This window comes from Echiichthys vipera (genome assembly GCF_963691815.1).
Source record: "Echiichthys vipera genome assembly, chromosome: 2".
Taxonomy (NCBI): Eukaryota; Metazoa; Chordata; class Actinopteri; order Perciformes; family Trachinidae; genus Echiichthys; species Echiichthys vipera.
Window position 1 is genome coordinate 23828389 of NC_139827.1, and position 24194 is coordinate 23852582.

The window sequence follows — 24194 nt, forward strand, 5'->3', positions numbered from 1 at the left end:
TTAATAAAGCAAAATAAATCAAAGAACTATTTTTATGGGCCATCTGAAGCTGTTTGCCCCTTATACTTAATCCACTTGAAATTTTAGCGCAGTGGACGGCATTCAGTTTTTGGTCCTCATTACCCAATTATGGAACTAAAAGGATGCAATTTTAATATCAAAAGATTTTACGTTGCTTGTGTCTCTACCATAAACGACTCACTACAAGACATAATAATAAACAACATTAACCAAGGTAAAAATACTTTCCTGTTTTAAAAAAAAGGAGACTGAAAGTGTTTATGTGTGGTAAATTTCTGAGTCAATGTCACACTGACTGTGTGACTCACAATCAGACTAACATCATATTTTTCCACTGTTCCAAAACACTCAGTATCTACAGCAAACCGTGCAGTTTTTTTTTAGCTGTGAGGTATGTTAACACAAGTAATGTTCAGACAGAAACCAATGCAGCATAAAAAAACACATGCAGCATAAAAGAGCACAGCCTCCTCATTCTCTGCACCTGTGTTGTGGCACAGGTGAGGTAAGGATTGAGAGGGATGACAGAGAGCAAATCCAGCGAAAAAGTTGAACAAAAGGTTGGCAAGTTGTTGCGATAATCACAAAAAAAATGTGTAAGTGCACAATCCTGATAAATTACTTTGTAACATAAACAGCGTCATATCTTAACCGTTTGATCGTTGTGCGAGTGTGATAACTTTAAAGTTGTAAAATCCTTTTTCACCCATGCAGTGCAGGAGTCTGATAAGCCTTAAAACTCATGAATCCATCACTGAAACAAGTTTTTGCTCTTTAGCCTTTTTCACACATGGAGCAAGCTCTTCCAGCTTGTAAATATCCAATTCATATCCATGCAACAGAAGAAAGGGAGAAACATTAGAAAAATGGCTGTGAGATGAAAAGTAATGGCACCAAAGACTAAGGAGCGTTTATTAATTTCTCTTGTGTTACTGTGCCTATGATGAGATTTCAGACAAATTCCAGAATAGGATGATTGTTGATGCTGACCATGTGGTGACGCTGTGGGGAGGCTCACCCTCGCTTCACTACGTCTGCCTCTTTTACTGTTCTTGCAGAGTGAGAGCGCCAAAGGCTTTTAGTTAAAACAGTCTGAGCTGGTCAAGGAACTGGATTTTGAATACTTGAAAACCAATAATAATCAAGTACGGCATATTTGTGCTGTAAATTGCTGGGCATTTTGGCATTGTCAGATGGGAACGAGGTCCAAGAGATGTTATGAGAATAAAAAATAATAATAGCTGTGCATAATATAGCATAATTTAGCCTCCTTTCATGCTGATTGTTTTGTCTTATGTGCACCCTTCACACTCACTGTGGATAGCTATAATTTAATCCTGGCACATTCAAAGTGGGCTAACCCCGACTTTAGTCTAGGGCTTATCCCCTGAAAATCGACCTAAGTCGGGGCCAAAAGTTGTCAGAGTGAAACAGAATTCAGCAATGTTTTAAGTTATGTGTTCTAATGGACATCTGGCCCAGAGATGGTAGAAGTGTAGTGACAATCGTATATCCACGGGCTTAGTTTAACTCTTTGTTAACAATGTCTGTGTGAATAGGAGAAAAAAATGAGCCCAGGGTCAACGCTAAGAGAATGCACTGTTAAAAACCCTAATGATAATGCAGATCACATCCAGTTCCAGAAATTCAGGATTTCTGCATCACTTCAGAAATGTTGCCATATTTAATATAGTATTGAATCCACAGCACTAATTAAGTTATTTGTGTGCATGATCTAATACATAAGAAGCATCAATTAGACACTTTTTAAAATTAGACGTTTGGGTTTAGTTTTTTGTTTTTTTGTTTTGTAGGGATTGTTTGGTCACTATGAGGTTTTCAGTCATTTTAAGTAGTAGGTTAAAACTTTGGGATGATTGTCTTGGGACACTGTGTACTCATGTGTGTCTGCATGTTTGTCTTGAGGTTGTTGTAGCGACAACAGAAGTGATTGTGTGGTGGTGCTGGGAACCTGTGAGGTCAAACGTGCAGAAGGACCTTGGACATCTTAATCAGCTTCCTAATCCAACAATGCTTAAAGCCTGCAAGATATTGATCTGGACTTGGCAGGCACTCTACATGCTGATGTTCATAGTCAGCTCATGCTGAGGCTCGCTGCTGAGGCTGATCATGCGGCTGATTTTGGTGAGATTGCTCTTCAGGATGTGACCGAGTGGGTTTAACCAACACGAGAATTCACAATGGACCTCAAGTGGGATTAAGGTTTGTAATTAGATGACTTCTTGTTATTTAAGGATCAATATCCTCACTGCTGTGTGTGTTGCTGGCCCTGACTGCTCGCTATGGACCAGGATCAGTGACACGAGTCTTTTCTTTAATCATAAATAATGGAAACCAACCCTGGGCACATGACAGCAGCTACAGCCGGGAAGAGAGTTTCAATAGTTTTTTTTTCTGTATCCCAAAGGTATTGCACTCTGTCATCAATTTCTCTTAACAAGTGTTCCGCAAATACAGCAGATACTGTACCAAATATAATCCACTTCCTCTAACTAATATTGGTTCTTCCTTTTTCCACCTCACTGTTCTTGATTGGTTCCCCAGTTGACTAATCCTGGAAACTAACTTAAATAATAACTGACAACCAACTGCAGTAGAGTACTCTGTAGTACTGATTGGATAGACCTACATTAATCACAGCATTGAAATGCGGCCTACAACTGTAGCACTGAGCGACACATACAACTTGGGGCAGGGAAAAAATCCCAGGTCACAAACTTTCCAATTTTACAGCCAAACAGTCGATTAAAATGTGTTTCTGAAACCATCTGACATGAGAAATAAGCAATAAATAACTCCCTCTGGAGCCACAAAAGGATTTGTACAACTTATTTTACAAACGCAGTAGTACTCTCAAAGCCAGACTTTGATATGTAAATATGGCTGCAACAACATCATTGATTAAAATTGATTACAAAATCATCATCGCTGAGTTGGGTGTATGTTATGATGTCACTGCATCATACCCTGAAAACTCACCAAGCAGCAGCAAAGTGCGTCAGGCAGCAATGTATATGGAAAGCAGGGCAGTGCAACCAGATAATACCCACAGCATATGTTTACAAATAATTTCTTCCTCTCTGAAACACATAGACAAGCATCCTGCTGCAGAGACGTGATTATTGCACTTTGCTGCTGCTTGGTGTGTATTGAATGTACTCCACTGTCTCTTTGACCTCCCGGACAAACACACAATTAAACGTTCATTTGAAAACAAACATAACAGACAGTAATGCATTTCCTCGGTTCTTTCTCTGTTCCGTGATGGATCAATGTTGCCGTGCCCATGATAAGGCTATTTAAAAGCTACTGCTTGCTAAAGCTATGCCCAACTCCAACTGCACACCCGTTACTCCACCGATCAGCCCCAGAGAAGAAGTCTCTTAGCTGGTGGGATTGAGGGTGAGGGACCGTAGAGCCGCTAGCTCCAGCCCGTAGTATGGTTCATTTTCTCGCCAACTAGGGTGTGGCTGGTGGCTATCAGTTAGCTACTTTGCTAATTTCGCCATGCCTTTACCTCACGAAAAAGGGCCAAACATAGTTGTCCTTGATCTGGCCATGGCAGTGTGTTTCACTGCTTTGTAACAAAAAGTGTGTGGGAGAAGGATAACGTTTTTATATTTTACTCATTTAACAGTTGATTGGCTCGTTAACAAGCTGGCTCATGGTTCCGTCTTGGAAAGCCCCATCTGACACCAGCATGACTAAGTGGTTACAGACGCCTACAGTACGTCATTACCACGGCAACCCATGCAGACAAGTTGGTGACACATAAATCCAATCTGATCCCCTGCAAATAAACAAACAACAAAAAACGTACTGGCTAACAATACCAGTGTAATGTCGGTCTAAAAGATTTGAGAAAGATGGGATTTACTTGCAGTCTGAACTTAGCCATTTAGAATGTCCATGTCTAGTTAACGTTATTTTTCCCTTTTATTTACAGTGCATGGCTGCATCCCCAATGTCCATTTATCTAATTATATTTTATTGTAGTGGCCTTGTTTGTACTTCCCTTTGACATCAATTACTAGCTAAAACAACATGGTCTGTATTGAATCAGATGTAACTTTCAATGTTTAAAAGAGCATAGTGGGCTACAAGAAGACAACCCGTTTGGTTTCTTGAATAAAATGCTAGAAATAATTAAATTTAGCTTATTTATTTTTTATCAGATTAATAATTGATTAATCAATCTGTCAATTATTACTTTGATTAGTCAAAATAGTTAATAGTTACAGCCCTAGTGCAAAACCAAAGTTACCCTTTAACCAACCCTTTCATTTTTTTTTCAATTGAAATATTGTAATCATATTAACTGAATGATCATTGCATGTTATTTATGTAAGCTTGTGTTTATACGTCAGCTTGTAAAATGGTGATGAACATGTAAATATATGAAAAGATCAATTTTAGCTGTAACCACAAAGAAATCGCTGCCATAATCCTGTAGGGCTATTTGTTTTCAGCCCGTACATTCATGGCTCTCCAGCCTGTAACTGAGAAATCATTCATAAATTTCCTTTAGCGCACACCCTGCCACCACCCTCCTCACAGTCTTCTCTCACTGTGAATGAATCAGAAATCATAGTGTTGCTGCCCTGACTGATACTTTAATCAGGAGATGACCACATAAGTAAACAAAGATTGATTAAATCATTTGGATATGTTATTACGCCTGATTAGGGGTACGCAAGTATCCTGCCAGTCTCACTCACAGAGACAGCACTCAAAAAAATATTAATAATAATAATTATTATTATTATTATAATAACAACAATCAAAAAGATCTGGGGATGATTAAAAAAAACTACTTGGATCACAAATAAAATGTATTATTTGTTATTTTTTTCGAACGCATTCAAAAAAAAATTCTGTTTCTAGTTCTTCTCTTTCAGCTCAAGGAAAAAGTGACATCTGTGACATTTCCATTTGTCACACCCACATAAGCATATATCTGGTATGTATAGAACATGTTTCCTACATGATTATACAGCCACCCACACCATTCCAATGCACATAATGAATGCATTTACATGGACATGAATGTGCTTTTCCTTTTTATGAGTATGCTGCATGTATACACCTTATTCCGGTTATTGAGCGCCGTCGACTATCTGCGCAGGTGCTACAGCCAAGTCCCATAACGCAAAAGAAACACAAACAATGGAGTGATGTAGAAACAGAGTTTTCTCCCTGGGAAATGGAAGAGGTTGTATCTTCATTCACTGATAACCTGTCCTGCAGTGACAGGAACAATGAAAGGCTGTCCCGTAGAGAGCTAGGAAAATGGTTGTCCCAACAACAGTAGTCATGACGACAGACGAGCAGCATGACTAAAACATAAGTTTAGAGTTGGTGAAAGACAAAGAGGGGAAAGTGATATCTTAGAGGGTAAATGTTCACCTGTCTAATTATAAATACTGTCTCCAAAAGCCAACAGAATAGCACACACACACTCACACACACACACACACACACACAAACACACACACACACACACACACACACACACACACACACACACACACACACACACACACACACACACACACACACACACACACACACACACACACACACTCTCACACACACACACACACACACACATGTACTTCAAAGTTCACATGTGAGCCAGACAAAACTCATTCAGTAAAGGACATCACCGGTCTGCCAGTGTGATTTCATCGTGACAAGCCTAAACATATCCTCAGACTGAACGTAATCTCCTTCATTCCTTAAACTGTGGGCATGTGTGCATCTGAGAGACAGTTCACTAAAAATAAACATGTATGTGCCCACACAGGTTTGGAAAGAGTGTAAATGTGAGTTAATTCATCATACAGTTTTTACTGTCCATCTAAGGTATGTTCTGTGATTAATGAGTCAGTGGAGTAGTAAGTTTGTTAGTTGGGATTCATCCGTGTCAGGAAACAGCAGCGGCAGCAGATCTCTGTTGATGGTGTCAAACTGTCTTGCTTGACCCGTCAGACAGACATAACAGACAAACCCCATCTATATTACTTCCCCATCTCACTCTCTCTCTCACTTTCTCTCTCCCCCCTCCTTCTCTGTCTTCCCTCCCAGCTTTGTAAAGAAGATCACATTATATATTAGCGCTTCATGTATAATGGATCAGCTCAGCGGCAGCGGATCTTCCTCCAGCTTCATTTTGCTTTGGTCCAAGCATGTCTCTGGTCTGTTTTCTGCACTTAGTAAAGACCTAGAGCGCTGTGAGAAAATCTGTACTCTCGCTTTCCCTCACACACAATCGGGGCAGGAGACCACTTTCTCCTCTGTTAAAATCAGAATTTTCTCAGGCACTCTAGTGTTACATTAAAGAGCAAAATCAAAGCTCTGTTGAATATTATTTCTTCAATGTATTTCATTTGGTCTACTTAAAAGATTTTTCTGTGTTGGCAGTTGTTTCATTTTTCAAACGTAGGACTACAAGTGAGGTGAATTAATACTAAAGAAGAATAAATCTAGAGTTTCACGCTTCAGCAGAGATAAAAGAACACACCTTTACAAATGATTTAGTAAAAGGTGGGTAACTACAGAGGCTGGCAGAGAAGCCCGCATCAACATCTCTCACATCTCAAGGAAGCTAACTGTGTTAATCCAACATCCTGTTGGGAGTTTGTTTTTTCATTTTTTCTTTCAGGGTTTGGGCGTGCAGTTCAGCATATTACTGTCATAAGTGATCTTCTATCTAAGCACAGGAAGGTCAATTCTTCTAACTTGATTCAGACGGTTTGTTGCACATGAACCATCTGTCTATCAAACTCTTGCTGAAGTCAGTCAGGAGAAGAGAGAAAACACCATTTCCATCAAGGAAAGCCTTTAGTGGCGTGCTGCTATTGCAGCATCTAAGCCAACCTCTTTGTTATATAGCCATTGTTGTTTTGAGCGAGCGTTCGTCTCTCATGTCGTCTTCAGCCCCACTCCCCCCTCAACTGCCAGTAGCTCCTCACAGGATTGGCCGGATGACTTCTAGCCAAAACACAAACGCATTCCTTGGAGCCTGACAAGGTGGATTTTCGTGTGACGTGTAAACATGATTCTCGCATGATCTTGTGTTAACGCGAGAAAGAATTCTTCTTCAAGGCACAAGACAAATCATTGCCCATCTTCAGGGGTATAAGGGTAGGCTACACAGAAGTCACGGTTCAATGCAAGATCAGTAGCAGGGAAAAAGTACTGTTAGGAAATGTTTTTTTTTAATTTATTTTGAACAGACAGTAACACAGGTGTCAAAGACATAAACTGTTTGCCAACTGGCAACTTTCTTAAAGTATTTTCACTATTAAAATAAGGAACATTTCAAACATTTCTGTCCTTGTCCTGTACACAACATTCTCCATTGCTGTTTTAGCTGACCACGAACCTCGCCATAGTGTGACTGACATGCACGCTAATCAGCCTGTTACGCTAAATGTTACGGTGTACTGCTAAACGTTTCCAGGTGAAAACTTTGGACTTTGAACTTTGGTCCTGCATTACCTGCAACAATCTACATACCGTGTATTCGGCGTGCGGCTGCATTGACATGGCCGTGACAAGTGAACCATGACAATTCGGCAAAAATACATTTACATTCATAAATCCAAATTCTTTCACGTTTGTTTCATGAATTTAGTGGACTGATAATACTGAAATAATTTCTGTTTCCTCATTTCCCTTAAATTTTCATTCATTCATTCATCTTCAACCGCTTGTCCCTGTCGGGGTCGCGGGGGGCTAGAGCCAATCCCAGCTGACATCAGGCGTGAGGCAGGTTACACCCTGGACAGGACGCCAGTCTATCGCAGGGCACATAGAGACAAACAGAGAACCATTCACACCTACGGGCAATTTTAGAGTCATCAATTAACCTAACACGTGCATGTCTTTGGATTGTGGGAGGAAACCGGAGAACCCGGAGAAAACCCACGCAAACACGGGGAGAACATGCAAACTGGGATTCAAACCAGGAACCCTCTCGCTGTGAGGAGACAGTGCTAACCACCACCTTACTCTGCCGCCCCTCCCTTACATTTTTCACATTGTAATTTGCTGAACATGAAACTGCTTCGTAGTGATCACATTATACTCCAAATCTGGTACAGTATAAATAGAATTACACACACAAACGTGTCCAAACGACACCGTGTATGTTTGCATACGTGCAGAATGGAGAAGCTTGATTCCATCTTCCTTCAACAGCCATGCTCGTGGTTCTGCAAGGCTGCACTTAGGCACAGAAGTGCTTAACATTAACGTCAGCATGCTGATATGCCACAATGATAACATGCTGCTGTGAAGCAACTTTAATGTCAACAATGGAATATGAGAAAAAAAAGAAGGAGGCATTCGTGTCCAGGAAACATGAGCGTTTACAACAATCCATGCAATATTTACCAAAATATTACGTCCAAAAAAAAATTAAATACGTCAATCTGATGGTGGCCTTCAAGTCGGGGGATCACTAAAGTCGTCAGAATGTAAAGTGTTGGCACAAACTTTGATGGCAATCCATGTTGAGATATTTCCGTCTGGACAGAACGATCAACTAACATCCTCAGAGCCATGCTGCCATTGCAGCTAAAAGGCTGTCTTTAAATATTGCGTTGATTTTACATTAAGTTAAAGTGACTTAAGTATTTTTAAAGTACTGGAGAGCTTTGGCATAAATCACTAAAGATATCTTTTTACCTGACAAACTTTATAGCCAGCGTCAAATTAAATCAACCTTTATTTCTCGTGGCTACAGTAGATGTCCCGTCCAAAACTTCTCACTTCTCCAGTTTTATCATTCTCCTCTTTCTTTACCCAGTTTTAATTCTTAATAAAGCTCATTATTTGTCTTTCAGTGAAGACGGTATAATAAATTGTTCAAACATATCTGAACGTTGCTAATGGGAGACCAAATGAAAGTCAAGGTTGTGTCAAACCAACACCTATGCACACACACACAGACACAACCACATATAATGCAGTGATGGGCAGAGGCAGGAGAGGTTCAATTTAATGCTTCAAGAGTGATAAAATATAGAAGATTCAGACGGGCAATTTGAATGTGAGCGCTGAAGAAGGAATGGGAGAGCGTGACGAGATGTAGTGGCAGATTAAGAGGTGGTTAATGCAAGTGTGAGGAGAAGTAAGTGAAATAAAAGGGAGGGGAAGGGGATGTGGAAAAACATACAATAGAACAACAAAGGAAGTGAATGTAATTGACTCCCGTATCAGTCAGGGTGTATAAAGGAAGTATTATTATCAATAATGGGTGAGATAAGAGATTTAGATGCAGGTCAGGGACACTGAAAGCCAGAGAGAGAAAGAGGGAGTGGTGGAGTAAGGTATGACGCAGGTTTCCAAATGATTGTGAATGTAATGAACTGATTTATGGTTTCCAATTTCACTGTCAGTCAGAGAAACTCACAGAGCAGCATGAAGATGAAATTCATCCAGATAGTCATCAATGAACGCACACAGTGGCATTGCAGGTACATGGACATCCCAGTATGGATTTATCAAAGCTGTGGTCACATTTCAAAATACTGTCTTAGTGCTATATGGCTATGAGTTAACAAGCTGTTTTCCATACGTTTAATGAGTTTGTCTGTACACATAGGTTATACTGACGCTGCTCGCTTCACTCTGCTGCACCTCGAATTTCATTCATTCACTTAATTATTCAACACCTTTTTTTACGGCGTTTCATGCAAATTGGGCGGAACGATTACATGCAAAGTTAACGCAAAGCCCTGAATAGATAGTGGGCAAAGTGAACTTTTTAGTAAGTAGTAGTAGTAGTAGTAGTAGTAAGTAATTACTTAGCTGCTCGTCCTGCTGTTTCTACCAGGCTGTAAACATGTTTATTTGTGCTGTAAAGTTGGGCATTGTAACACAGGGGTCTATGGGGATTGATTTGGAATTGCATGCCTCAAGGCTTATTAATTCCTTTTATCGATGCCGATAACAGTGTGATTCATCGTTTTAACTGTATGTTATTGACCGCAATGACAACACTTGTCTATTTTACTCACATAAAATACTAAAACTTGCCTCACCTTCAACTGTTCTATATCAGTAGAGAAAGCTCAGCTATTTAAAACATCTGTAAGGCGTCGTGCAGCCTCATGTCCAGCTGTCCTGCGGCCATTTACTGGATTAATTAGCCACATTGATGGTATCTCACAATGATGACATCAGCATCAGATCGAGAATAAATAATGTAATTTTCGCTGACACATTAAATGTCTCTGTTTAACCAGGCAGGGGCAATCTGCTCCTATTGTGCTCTGAATGTGTGTGTGTGTGTGTGTGTGTGTGTGTGTGTGTGTGTGTGTGTGTGTGTGTGTGTGTGTGTGTGTGTGTGTGTGTGTGTGTGTGTGTGTGTGTGTGTGTGTGTGTGTGTGTGTGTGTGACCAGAACATACGTCAGAAACCAGTCTGAGTCAATGTTGATTAAATAAACAATTGTGTTTATAGAGCAGGCCTTCTCTTGACACGCACACATAAAAAACATACACACACAGAGGCGGTACACACTTGGACATGCTACGCTGTCACACCACTTCACTTTGTTTTTGTCACTCATGACAAAGACAAATAATGTGGTTTCTTGCAACGGGATTAAGCTAGTGGATCCACTGACTGGGATGTTTCACTTCAAACCAGGGCCGTCGTATTGAGCCTAGACTTGAACTGGATTAAGTTGTTCTTGACAACAGCCCTGCTACAAATGTAATAATTCATATAACATCCCCAATCCCGCCCCCACCACACACACACACACACACACACACACACACACACACACACACACACACACACACACACACACACACACACACACACACACACACACACACATACACACACACACACACACACAAGCACACACACACACACACACACCACACACACAAACAAAAATCACTTCTAAGAGAGGACAGCAATAATGTAAAATGATTTAAGCGCTCTCCAATATCCTTCTAGCTGCCCACGTTTCCTTCCAGGTCACTATTGAAGTTTGGAAACTTTTCGTCATTCATGTTGAGTTTTACAACATTGACAGTGAGCAGGGAGGAAATTTAAAGATTTGTGGGTCAGACCCAAGCCCCCACCACAGCAACTTCCTGGTTGATCCAGTATGGTAGTGCCAAACACTGCAGTTCTCTGAGTGGCCACTAGGAGAAGTTTTCACAATAGAGCGATTTCTCATTGACCCCCTTGTTAAACAACCTATTTAAGGCCTGTTTCAAAAAAACATTCTAGTCTGCATGTTTAGGTCATATCTCCATGACATATCTTTTTTGTACCAGGCTAGTTTTTATTTTATTGGATAAAATATATGAATAATTAGGGGCGCAGCCTCTTTAGTGACAGCTAGCCGCTGGCCCTCACTTCTCCTCGGAGATATACGTCAGCCAGACGGACGTTTCTTCCTCCCCCCAACATCACATACATGCCTATTCTTGGTAAAAGGAAATAAGGTGGAGTCAAAGTCTGACAAGATGGCGACTCCCGTAGGCAAGTGTGATTGGATCAAGTTGAGAGAATGGACCTCAACGGGTATGCTACGCCCATATTTTATACAGTCTATGGTCAGACCCAGAATCAGGGAGGGTATCTTTGCAGATATATAAGTAACGTTTTCAGCAGGCACTGAATGCATGCATGCACATTTACTGTACTGTATATTCATGCAAGTGCGTGCGTGTGTGTGTGTGTGTGATTGTGTGTGTGTGTGTGTGTGTGTGTGTGTGTGTGTATGTGTGTGTGCGTGTGTGTGTGTGTGTGTGTGTGTGTGTGTGTGTGTGTGTGTGTGTTGACGACGTGATGTACAGTAGTGTGCAGGAGTGAGGTTAATGTAAGGTTCAATTGTGTAATCACTCACCCAAGCCCATTCCTCTACTTAATGAATAAATAAAAGACAGATCAAATAGAGGAGTCTACAAAAGAAAATACAGTACATGAAATATGCAAGAGTTGCTCTTACATAAACCTCCTTCTCTCTGAAAATGCTCACCCTATTAGCAACAAACAGTACATGACCTGAAGTGTTAATTTCTCTGATACATTTGGTTTTACTTACTGCTATAAAAACGGGATGAAACGTCATGATTGACAGCCATGATCGACCTCCGACTGGTCGATGACGTGACTCTACCACAAAACACTTACAGGTACATATACACATATACAGTCCATGGATTCCACGCAGAAATATGTGCTTCTGTGTGGGCACTAATGTGTGTGCATTTGTTCTGCACAGTAGAACACTGCTCCATACTGCTGCTACTAATCAAACACTCTACAGGGTACCTTTAAGTAAACTGAAAAGGAAAAAAAATGAAATTCAGGTCTGGACTGAAATATCACACATCAACTACTGGATGGATTGCTATGAAATTTTGTTCAGACATTTATGTGCCCCTCAGGATGGATTTTATGGATACATTTTTTAGCTTTCCCCTCCTCCTCCTTGGCTCCATTTATTCTCCAACTCCAAAAGATGGCAACATGACTTGGGCACATACCGATCAACAATGACTGTTGCAAAGTGTGAACCATTATGTAACACACACAGACTGCATCAAATCATTTGATATGCTTCACTGACATCCATAGTGTTCCAGGGAGCAAGTGTAAAAAGAGTTGACATGTATCTACCAAGCAGCAAACTCAATGTCATGGACTTCGCGTAAACCCCTGCCTACTGCTGCTTCTCCTGCACACACCCCTCTGCTCATTCTCCAGTCAGCACCTACCAGCTTTCCACGCCATACTTATATAAGTCAGTTCGCTTTTGTTGTTGGCCGGATCGTAATTGTGCACCTGCCGGCTACGTATCCCGCCTGATTGTATGTATCTGCTTTTTTGGATTTTTGACCTGTGCCTTCTTACCCGTTATGAGTCTTGCCTGACGGCTCTGTACATCTGCCTGGTCATCCTGATTATTGGTTTTGAACTCTGGAACTAGGGGTGGGCAAAAAAATCGATTCATGTAGAAATCGCGATTCCTATTTTTTAAGATTCATAATTGATTCATAATTTCCAAAAAATCTATTTTTAAAAACTCTTTTTCTGTCTCACGGTGCGCACTTCATGGCACGTCAACACTGTTGCAGGGAGCTAATGTCTAGTCAGTCACTGCCAGATCACCAATCATTGAAGTAAAGTCTTTGGGAGCACTTGGGATTTGACAACCTCCAGGGAAGAAGCTGGACACAACTCATGTAATATGCAAGGTTTGCAAAATGAAAGTCAAGTACTTTGGCAACACTATGAATGCTCACTGCGGTCAAATGAGCCGCCATTGACGTCTCCATAGACAAACAAGCCGGCCCTATATTTGTAGTGTGCCCGTATTCTGACATTTATGGTATATGCATTGAAACGGCTCAGAGGAGCTGGCATGAAGGGTGAACACTTAACCGTCATTCTGTCTCACTCTGCAGTATGACACTCTTACCTGCAGAGAGGGGATGAAATATTAACTTTACGGGAGCACACCCTGTGAAATACAACTCGAAAATATTTTTGTGTTACATAAGTGTTACATAAACCAGGCCCAAATACCAAATAAATATTGAAATAAGATTAATTGCGTAATATTCACAGAACTTTTCACTGTGGAATTTCAGGATAAAAGGTAATTAAAAATATACTTTACATTAAAATATTTTATGTATAAAAAGCCACAAACAGACAAAATATCAGTTTTGCCGTATTACTTTTGTACAGTTTTATTTTGGAAATGGCCAAGACTCGGAGAAATAAGGCAGCTACTAGCCTATGTGTATAGTTTTATCTATATTAATAGCACTTTTATATTGGTATTATAAAAACAAATTATGCATGTTGGTGCGTAAGCTTGTCATTTTAAATGTGTCTTTTAAAGTTATAGCCTTTTCTTTTTGATGCTTTTAATGTTAAATTATTTCTGCACTTTAAGGGATTGTACTGTAAATGTCATTGTACTGGTACAATGACAATAAAGACAATTCATTCATTCATTCATCTTCAACCCCTTATCACGGGGTCGCGGTCGCGGGGGTGCTGGAGCCGATCCCAGCTGACATCGGGCGTGAGGCGGGGTACACCCTGGACAGGACGCCAGTCTATCGCAGGGAACATAGAGACGCACAGAGACAGACAACCATTCACACCTACGGGCAATTTTTTAGAGTCATCAATTAACCTAACACGTGCATGTCTTTGGACTGTGGGAGGAAACTGGAGTACCCGGAGAAAACCCACGCAGACACGGGGAGAACATGCAAACTCCGCACAGAAAGGCCCAGGCCGGGATGCGAACCTGTAACCTTCTTGCTGTGACCACTACACCACCGTGTAGCTAAAGACAATTCAATTCAATTCAATTCAATTACTGAGAATTTATATGTATACAAAAAACTTGTGGAAGTTAAGCATGACTAAATTACATGTGGTCATATATTTTGCCTTTTGTGTGTTTACATTATAGCAATAAGTTGATACCTTTTTCAAAAAGTAAAGTATAATCTAATGTTTTCATGCCATGTACTAATTCAAAAATGTAACGTTTTGAATCAAAGATTCCCACTCCTATCTGGAACGGACTGAAGTTTGTTCTACCTGAAAATTTCAGTAAACTCTTAGTTTTTTCCTTACTCCTGTCTCTGCCCTGTGAATCTGCGTGTAGGTCTTCTCATATTTTCAAAACTGTCCCCATAGGCCCCCATGTTAAAATGCCCAACTTTAAGGCATGAATAAGTGTTCACAACATACAAAGTCATTACGTCACTGGTGCCAAGCAGTGGTATTCTGTAAAGCACAGAGGCAAGGCATTGTAGCAAACGGTCCATTCTCCAAATAAAGGATTTTCACCTAACTCTGTCAGGCCACATCAGCCCAGTCAGTTATAATCAGAGCCATTGATGTATTGGTCTGGTTATAATAGCAGTCTAGTCAGTGATACTAGGATGGACCTGCCCCATTGGGTATCATGGTGTAGCAGCTATATTGGATCAAACAGGGGCCTGAGCTGATATGCAGCTGCCACTATCTGTTTGAAAACCAATAACAAAGGAAACAAACACATACATTTAGTAGATAAAAAAAACAATAATGTATTTTTCTCATTTTGTGGAAGCATTTATCAGTCAAAGGTGAAACAGCACAAATATGATGTTTTATAGTGGGACTTGCCATGTTTGCCCTGTTAACTTCAACGGAGACAGGTGCTTGTTTCTGCAACCAGGCTTTATTGTTCCCGCCTCAGCTCCTCTTTGGATTAGTAAAGAGTGGATAAAGTCGGACCACAGCCACTCACATTGAGCTTCACACCAAAATCTATGGGTGACATCACAGAGACTGCTTCTATGTTTTATACAGTCTATGGCAGGGGTGTCATGATCCAGTAAAAGGCCGCTGTGGCTGCAGGTTTTCATTCCAACCAAGCAAGAACACATCTGATCCAACAAATCAACTGTGTGAAGGCAATTCAGGTGATTGAATGAGTCCAATCAGGTGTGTTCTTGCTTAGTTGGAATGAAAACCTGCAGTCACAGCGGCCCTACACTGGATCAGTTTGACACCCCTGGTCTATGGTATTGACACTGGGAAATAGGTGGTGTATCCTAACAAACTGAGCCTTCACTGTATATTGGCCTTTAAAAGCTTTGTTCCAAACTGCCATATAATCAATATAGGGGAGCCACAGTAGCAGTGGTTAACACAGTTGCCTCAAGAGTGTTCCGGGTTTGAACCCCCGGCTTGGGGCCCTTCTGTGTGGAACATGTTCTCTCTGCATATGACCTGTTAAGCGTGTACCCCATTTCTCACCCTATGACAGCTGGGAAAAACTCCAGCTCTCTAGGATAAGAATCAGCAGTTACAGATAATGGATGGATATAATCAACAATAGAAAAGATAGGAGGGAGCAGAGTGTGATACTAAATTACTTCCTAGCACAGGTAGTAAATGTAAACCGTATGAAGTGAAATGTAGGTCTGCTATAATGTATAGTGTGTAGATTGAAGGCTCACTTTACTTCTAGAAACAGTACACAGTCCAATATATTAATGGACAAAAGGGGTCAAAGCAATCGCTTACTTCCAACAACAGCTCATACAGGCTCCAAACACAGTCCTGCTGAATTACACTTGCTCAGTCTTGTCTGTTTATTGATTGGAAAAAAATAGTTTAGCCTGTAAAACCTCCAACTTTTGGGCAATAGTGTGTTCACATTAGGAGAAAGAAGTTAATGGATAAAGAAGACATTATCTTATTTCATCTGCTTGCATGTTTGAAGACCAACGTCTGTGAATCAATATCTTTCTTTGTTCTGTGCATGTGCGCCGGCCCATCCTAACCAAGCAAATCAAATCTGCAGCCATCATACCATTACAAAAGAGTGGTCTGATGTCTGAGGAAACCACGGAGCCCTCGGGCAGCACAACTTAGTATATTACTTCTTGGAAAGTGAACGAAAGCACAGAAGAGGGCAAAAGGACACAAAAGGGGAGAAAGGGCTCCGGTGCAAACACGAGCACCAACTTCAACCACTGGAGATCGTGATGGATGGGATGAATATATTGTCCATGGGACAGGCTTCACTAATAGCCAATCATATCAGCACCGCACATCCCCTTTTAAAGCAGAAGACGAGTTTCAAAATTGACTGGGATGAGCGGTGAACTTCTCTGAGGAGAAACCTGTCAGTGAGGTGGAGAATGCCGGGGTGCCAGAACATATACAACATATAATAGCCTGAACACCACCTGAAATGACAGAAAGTCATAGATGGCATGTGTGTAAAGCCCTGCGACTCAGCTTGTCAAGTTCCAAGCAGCTGGTTTTAGAACATAAGTCACGTCACCTGTTACAACAGCCAAAAAGCTCATTGGAAAGTGCGCTGTTCCGCAGAGCCCTCTACCCAAGGGGCCCTTGTCGCTCCTATGCCGCTTGCTGAAGAGGGTGTAGCAAACAGTGGTGTGTACTGCCTTATATGCTGAAGGGCACATATTCAAGTAGGCATGTCCTGATTGGCCCGCTACATATTTATGTGGGTGAATGCATGCTGTTATTGGAGGAGAGTATTACCTATAGAGACGAGCAGAGGGCTCTGCCTCTGCTAGTAGAACTAGGGTTAGAATTTCGTTTCAAAACGTTGTAAGTAGTCAACTTGTCTCGTCATGGATCTTTGGTCTGAACTGGGCTTAAGCATTTTATTTATACTTTTGTTTCCACGTAGGGCTGCAAATAACACTTATTTTCTTCCATGATTAATCTGCTAATTTCTTGATTTTCTTTGATAAGTTGTTTCTTACATCTCAAGTTGACGTGTTGAGAAAACTTGACTTATTTGACAGTCATTCAAAAACTCAAAGATATTCCGTTCATTGTTATATATTATAAAGCAGCAAATAGGCATATTTGTGAAGCTGTAATGAGTAAATACGTTATATTGTTGCTTGAAAAAAAATGACTAAAACGATTAATTCTCAAAATATTTGCTAATTTATCTTGACAATAAACCACCAATTGAGCAATAATTGCAGCCAAAGCACTAATAATAATGATTTTATAGTCATTATTGGCACCCACCAAACACATTAGTTCCTAATAGGGATATAACATTGATTTATGCCAAATGCAGCCTCTACATGCTACTGTAAACTAACTGTTTATGACCGCAGGGACACTGTACAACCCCTAAAGGCATATACAGTAATAGGGACTCTGGTGGCAGATGCATTAGCCTCTTATAAGTCTTCTGTTCACAATGTAAGCAGTAAAATAACCAGCAGAGATTGCCTAATGTCTGCTGATTCTAGATGATCTCCCTGTTAAAAAAAATCACTCAGCAAAATCAATCATCAAGCAAAATCGAATATTTAATTATCACACATCACACAAGCCACACCTTTGAGGAAGAAAAAAAAACAAACACTAGCAATAAGCAACTGCATTTGAATTTTCAGGGTTTTGCAGGAAAACAGAAACTGGAGAGAGAGCGAGAGAGAGAGAGAGGGAGAGAGAGAGAGAGAGAGAGAGAGAGAGAGAGAGAGAGAGAGAGAGAGAGAGAGGAGATGATGGATAGAGGTGGCATAACAAAGAGATATTTATCATGCGCCAAACTTTTTATAATTCAATTTCAAATGACAGTATGCCTCTCATTCACCCTGAGGAAAGAAGCTGTAACAACACAATATCCATGGATTCATATTCTGCGCTCCGTCTTTCTTATCAGCTCATAATGTCTCAGACAACAACTACTCATCTGTCTTGGACATCAGCAAACACAATGATCAAATGTTTAATGTTTAATGCTCAAATGTTTATTTGTCACATTCACAACACAGTGGAATTATGTTGTGCTCCAGAAAGCAACTAACAAAACATGTAGAATATTATGAAAAAATAGTATTTTTTTCAAAAAGATGGCCATCTTTTGATGGAATCACACTGGCTGCAACACCAAATCAGGCCAGGGGCATGAAGTCACACACTTCTTTCAATGTGGCCTTCCTTTTGATCTCAACTACGTGCCTGTAAAGTTTTGTGACTGTATCTCACATGCTTGTGCAGTGACAATTTACTGTATATCGGTTGGTCAAGTAATCGGCTGATATTGGCCTATCACAGAAATATTGTATGTATGTACATATGATATGTGTCTATCCAACACACACACACACACACACACACACACACACACACATACGCACACACACACACATCCACACACACACAAGGTGAACATAATACCAGCACTGGTGTAGCTGCTGGTAAACACTGAAGCAATGCAGTTGTCACTTCTCAAATTGCAACAATCCAAAACTGGACAGAACCAAGAAACGGCAAAAGCTTTGTAGTGAGTCCTCTCTGCCTACCAACGCACAATGTCTTTCTGCCAAGATTATAAAAATATAATAATAATTATTAATTAATATAATTTGTATTATTATTATTATTCATGTTATTTTTGTTGTTATCATAATGATTCAATGTTTAATCTACTGTATAGCTTTATTCTTGGAGTTTATTGTGGTCCTTGGCATTTGTATTATGTGTGTTGACTGGTGTTTCAATCGATATATAAAACTGTAAAACCCTAATACCAGTACATACAGTATATTAGTCTGTATGTAAGCTACGGCAGGTGGATGAATTAGGCTATAATGGTGAATTTATGAGTTAGGATACAGCACGAAGAGGGGAAACAGATAATGAATAAAGACCGTGAAATGAGTTTGTTGTTCATACAATTGAAAATATGACAGTTTCGCTCTCCTTCACAATAAAAGGGTGTTTGAACCAGAGGGAGAAGAAAAGGACGAATCGACACCTCATATTAGTCTACATCAGAAAGTTGTAGGGTGTCCGACAGCCCTGCTCCTCTAAAGCGCATAGGGAGAAGACACATACGGGTATATTAAACAGGTGAACCCTGAACAGAGCAAACATCAAGAGAATTAGTTGTTTTCTTTTCTTTTCTTTTTTTTTTTTTTACCTTGGCGTCCAGACCTCGTCGTGCGCCCCTGGCACCCCCACACCGCCCGCCGCTCATCTCCCGGCCGGACCCATCACCGCAGGTACAGTCCAGAGAGCACAGCCTGCCCACATCACCGTGTCCAAAGGTGGAGGATTAAAAAATAATCAAAACAAGGGCGATGAAGAAGAAGATTAAGAAATGATGAAGAAAGACCGGACTTGTTGTGGGTTTTCAACTTTTCCCCGGTCCAGATCTGTCCAGGATCACTTTTGTTTCTCTGTTTATTTCCATAAAAACACTTTCCCTAATAAGACCTCGCTCCTGTTGCCGAGGACTGAAGAGTGTCGGACTGAAAGAGGTTGAACGGTCCGCTGTTGGTGCTCTGAGCTCCCGATGTATGTCAAACCAGTCAGAAAATGAAGGGTGTTTTCCGGTGGACACTTTCAAAATACAACTCATAGTAGTATAGAGGAAGCAGTCAAAATGTGTGTGTGTGTGTGTGGGGGGGGGGGCTACATCGTTATTCTGTTCCTAAAAACGCACTTTCTTAGTATTGCTTCCTCCTGAATGAGTTATTCTTTTACTTTGGGTTCCTTGTTTTTAATTGTGTTTTATTAATTCATACGGCTCTTGTCATTATGTCAATTCTACTTGTATGTATTACTTAGGATAATAAATAGGCTAATTAGACTGACTTTGTGTTGTTTTATGGCTATGCCAATAACCAGACACAGTGTAAAAAATTGAGTATACAATAGGTGATTTTTATTTTTGTGATTTGGGGTCATTTAGCTTAGCTGCTGAGAGCTGGCTTCACTTGAAGCAGAATGAAGCATTAGAGGGCCATATCATGTATCATATCATCAATAATGCATACAAATAGATCTGTAGAGGGTATGCATTGTGCCTGGGTGTGGTCGGGTGTTTTGAGTATACATACAGTCGAATGTGTTTAGTTATATGGGAACATCAAAGCGGAGGCATAATTACCATCATTGATTCTCCTTTGTTTTTGTAAATGTCACAGCATGATGTGATATACCGAAAGTCAAAAAACTATAGCTCGTCTGTGAAATTGGTCTTTAATGAAGAAAGTCGCCGTCATTCTTAGCTCCTTTGCAGCCTTGGACGAATAAAACATCTGTTACCTGTCATGGTCATGTTTGCTTTAATAGACTACCTTTATTTTGAAATCCAGCCCTTCGATTTTCCGGTAAAAATATTCTTAAATATGGTTAGCTTTATCCAGGTCTGTTACGTCCAGTGTTCCTAATTGAATGTGGATCAGTAATTAAGTAGTTCCCCTTTCTGACTCATGATAGGCAACGTTAGACTCCTCACAGTCCAAATAAATGTTATAGGAATAGATGGGGTCTCTCATTCTGTGTTTATTGTGTTTTTAAGAAATGCTGGTAGAAAGATTGCTCAACGATGGTGTCTGTATGGGAAGAAGATGTAGGAGAGGTAGGAGGAAGAGCAGGGGGCACTAGAAAGTTACATCCAGTGTGTGGTCTGCAGGCAGCACAAGCAGAGTACCTGCCAGTAAAACATGTTTCAGACCAGACCTGACATTCTGTTTTCCTGTTTCTGATGTTCCTGATATCTGCTGTCCATGTTTAAACCTGCTGCTTAGCTGCCCGGCTGCATTTGTGTGCTTCTCTGGACCGCCTTCTTGTGTCCGACTGTAAGCCTTTTAATTTAAACATTGGTTTCATTCTTTTTCTTTTACCTGTTCTGTCTCATTGTCTGCATTTGGGTCCTCAATCCTATTACCTGGGCTATCCGTGACACACATGCTGATAAAGCAATAAGACTTGTGAGAGGAATGATATATACACTTATCTATTCTCTGACAGTCTCATGACTTCAGCTCTGGAAACTGACACCATGTCAGTATTTAACAGGATGCTCGGCGAATACAAAAAGGAATATATACATTACACTGTATGGAGGTTTAGGGATGCTACGGTGTGTAAAGGCCTTAAACAAGCGTGCACACTAGCACATCCTGTCACATCCAGGGCTTGCTGTCCCTGCTCTGGAGAAAGGTTAGCCCTGAGTTTGAAAACTGACAAAACCCTTATAACTGAGCAGAAGTGCCCTCTATGTTGTCAGTGTGGAACAGGCGAAGTAAACAATGGTATTGGGATCCAACAGACATTTAATCAGAGCCAGTAGAAGTTAATTGTATAGCCCTGGGCTTAAAGTTGTAATCCATAAGAATTGAGATACATTGTTGATAGCGCCCGCTTTGGCGGTTAAATGTAACTGCAGGAGAGCCTCTGGGACGTCATCTACCCGAGTTCCAAACAGTGTCGACTGCATGACGTCAGTAGATTGGCAGCTCTCACCTCTGTGATGTGGCGGGATGCCTTCATATGCACCATATGTCTGTTGATCCTCCATTCTGAGTCAGCAGTAATGAAGTTTTACTGCACTGGTCAGACACTTATGAGCGAGCTACCCTCAGTTCTCAATTCACATGTTAAGATTCATGGCACTTTTATTTGTCAGAAGCTGAAAGTTCCCAATTTCCGTGTATAATGGAATGCAGCATAATGGTCAGAGGCAGGCTCCACCTGGGCAGACCAGGTGGCTGAGCTGCTGACTAACGTAAAAAGTGTCACTAACCTTGCTGCACATTTTAATATAGCAAAGGAATGTCGCCACAGACACTCAGATGGTATTGCTCGGCAAAGAGGCTAGTACAAGTGCTTTCATGAGTGGGTCAAATGATCGATCACCATTGTTTTAATTCCCTCTTTGATAGATAGTAATTTAACAGACAATTAACTAGATGAAAATCATACGGATTATAACTTTAAGTTAACCCTGGATTAACAATGTGTGTTTGATAAGGAGCTGAGTTAGCCCAGGGTCAACTCTCTTTACGTAAAAATGCAATGTCCAGAGTATGCAGTGGAAAAAGCCCTTATGTTTGATAAAAAAGGAAAGAAAAAAAAACTAAACCATTGCCACATGTCTGTTTTTATTTTTTTTTGATGGAGTTGAGTTATTTTAATATTTAACAAGAATCCATGCCCCCGTATGAAGTTCCATTTTTATGCTACTCTGCATTAATGACAATAATATCCATCATTGCTCAGACAGATTTGCTCCAGGGTCAGTGCCATATAATAGGCAGCATAACCTCACTGATCGTCAGTAATCTGAGTCTTAATGGTGGTGTCTGTATGTTGGCATCAGGGATGATGGTCAGGAGGAACTGATGAGATAAATAGAAGGATGGAGGGAAAATTTAATGCAAAAGAGCCATGGGACACAGTTTGACTGGAATGATGAATCTAGCAATAGACAGAGTGAACTCTTGCAAAACTTAATTTTAAACTAAAGTTATTATATAAAACCACTCATGGTCATAAAGCAGTTAAAAAATAACGGTGTTAAAAAATAACTGCGGTACTTGTTTCAGTAACGAGTCATCAAATTGATTACTCTTCCCATTCAATTAAATTAAATTCAAAAAACTTTATTCGTCCCCGGGGGGCAATTCAGGGCACACAGAGCAGCAAATAACGACAGTGCAACTATACAAAAACATTTTGACCTAACACAAGAATAAAGTGTAGGAGAAGAGTAAGTGTCAAGATGTTAGTGTGATAGTACAGGTAGAATAAGTGTCAGGATGTTAGTGTGTTAGTACGGTTAGAATAAGTGTCAGGATGTTAGTGTGATAGTACAGGTTAGAATAAGTGTCAGGATGTTAGTGTGTTAGCACAGGTAGAATGAGTGTCAGGATGTTAGTGTGTTAGTACAGGTTAGAATAAGTGTCAGGATGTTAGTGTGTTAGTACAGGTTAGAATAACTATCAGGATGTTAGTGTGTTAGTACAGGTTAGAATAAGTGTCAGGATGTTAGTGTGTTAGTACAGGTTAGAATAAGTGTCAGGATGTTAGTGTGTTAGTACAGGTTAGAATAAGTGTCAGGATGTTAGTGTGTTAGTACAGGTTAGAATAAGTGTCAGGATGTTAGTGTGTTAGTACAGGTAGAATAAGTGTCAGGATGTTAGTGTGTTAGTACAGGTTAGAATAAGTGTCAGGATGTTAGTGTGTTAGTACAGGTTAGAATAAGTGTCAGGATGTTAGTGTGTTAGTACAGGTAGAGTAAGTGTCAGGATGTTAGTGTGTTAGTACAGGTTAGAATAAGTGTCAGGATGTTAGTGTGTTAGTACAGGTTAGAATAAGTGTCAGGATGTTAGTGTGTTAGTACAGGTTAGAATAAGTGTCAGGATGTTAGTGTGTTAGTACAGGTAGAATAAGTGTCAGGATGTTAGTGTGTTAGTACAGGTTAGAATAAGTGTCAGGATGTTAGTGTGTTAGTACAGGTAGAATAAGTGTCAGGATGTTAGTGTGTTAGTACAGGTTAGAATAAGTGTCAGGATGTTAGTGTGTTAGTACAGGTTAGAATAAGTGTCAGGATGTTAGTGTGTTAGTACAGGTAGAATAAGTGTCAGGATGTTAGTGTGTTAGTATAGGTAGAATAAGTGTCAGGATGTTAGTGTGTTAGTACAGGTAGAATAAGTGTCAGGATGTTAGTGTGTTAGTACAGGTTAGAATAAGTGTCAGGATGTTAGTGTGTTAGTACAGGTAGAATAAGTGTCAGGATGTTAGTGTGTTAGTACAGGTTAGAATAAGTGTCAGGATGTTAGTGTGTTAGTACAG

At 40.4% G+C, this 24194-nt stretch overlaps 1 protein-coding gene across 1 annotated transcript in view; it reads right to left on the minus strand.

Annotated features, from left to right (window-relative positions):
• gcgrb (glucagon receptor b) overlaps positions 1-19663 on the minus strand; it is a 55364-nt gene extending 35701 nt beyond the window's left edge. The window contains exon 1 of the mRNA XM_083934374.1: positions 19531-19663. The gene's annotated coding sequence lies outside the window, so the exon portion shown is untranslated. The remainder of the gene's footprint in view (positions 1-19530) is intronic.
• Positions 19664-24194: the final 4531 nt, after the last annotated feature.